The following is a 1,410-nucleotide window of genomic DNA, read 5'->3' on the forward strand; positions in this document are numbered from 1 at the left end:
CTGCCACGGCCCAGACTGCGCCCGGGCCAGGGGCGGGGGGCCCTCTCCTGCACAGGGTGGGGCGCCCCAAGGCCGAGCTGTAATGAGGAGACGGGGGAGGCCATGCTGGCTGCTGGGCAGGCCTGCCGGCGGGAGTGGACAGAGCTCAGGAATCCAGGCCCTGGCCCAAGCTCTCGGCTCCGGGATACCGCAGCCCCCCCCCCCCCCCCCAGCACCCAAGCCGCAGGGGCCGCAGAGGTGGAGATGGAGCGCCCCGGGGCAGAAGCGCTGGGTGTGTTGCCCCGGCTTCTGTTCTGCAGCTTGCTGGTGGGGTGGCCCGGCCAGTTGCTCTCCTCTCTGTGCTGTGAACTATGGGACCTAGTCCCTTGCCCCAGAACTGGGCTTGAGGACCCTGCAGGTTTCTGTCCTCTCAGAACGGGTCCAACAGGTGGACAGCTCTGAGTGCTACTAAGGGAAGGAGCTACCTGGCTCTGGGGACGCGTCCCCTTAACCTGATTTACCCCCAAGGGAGTGTCCAGAAGTTCTATAGACAAGACTGGGATTCAGTCCCCCACATGTCCACTTCCTTGCCGTGTGACATGGAATAAGTGAATGTATCCCCTCTGAGTCCTGTTTCTTCCTCAGCAGAAATAGGAGTGACTAGATAGGGGCTGGACAGATAGTCTAAAGGGTAGAGCACTTGCCTGGCACCCGGGTTCAACCTCCAGGAGTTAATTCCTGTGTGCAGAGACAGGAGAGAGCCAGGTGTGGCACAAAGCAACACACAACAAAACAAAACATGGGTCAGGTGGCAAGGATGGGGGGGAGGGGGGCAGCTCTGAGCACTGCAGGGGCGCTAGGCTGAGAGTCTGACCCCTGGGGCCACCGCCACCCCCCCGGACATGGGCACTGCCACAGTGTGTATCCTGCCCTACACACAGCCACCAAGTGCGTGGGAACGGCGCGTGTGTGAGCGTCTCCGTTCGAACAGGGGACCCTGTGAGCAAGTGTACAGGTGTAGCCAAGTGTGCGCATGCTCCCTGGCAACCACAGTGAAGGATGGAAGGGGGAGCAACAGAAAGCGCCGATTTTATTCTTGGGAGGTGGGGAGGCGGTACCCGGCGGTGCTCAGGGATGAATCCTGGCAGGATTCAGAAGCCCATATGGGATGCCCGGGACTGAGCCTGGGTCAGCCACGTGCAAGGCAAGTGTCCTGCCAGCTGTGCTACCCCTCCAGCCCCTGCCAAAGCACTTATTATAAACAGAAGTAAAATTCAGACCTAGGGGCTGGAGCAATAGCACAGCGGGTAGGGCATTTGCCTTGCACGCGGCCAACCTGGGTTCGATTCCCAGCATCCCATATGGTCCCCTGAGCACCGCCAAGGGTAATTCCTGAGTGCAGAGCCAGGAGTGACCCTTGTGCATCGCCGG

Source organism: Sorex fumeus, unplaced genomic scaffold, assembly GCF_029834395.1.
Source record: "Sorex fumeus unplaced genomic scaffold, SorFum_2.1 ptg000178l, whole genome shotgun sequence".
Lineage (NCBI taxonomy): Eukaryota > Metazoa > Chordata > Mammalia > Eulipotyphla > Soricidae > Sorex > Sorex fumeus.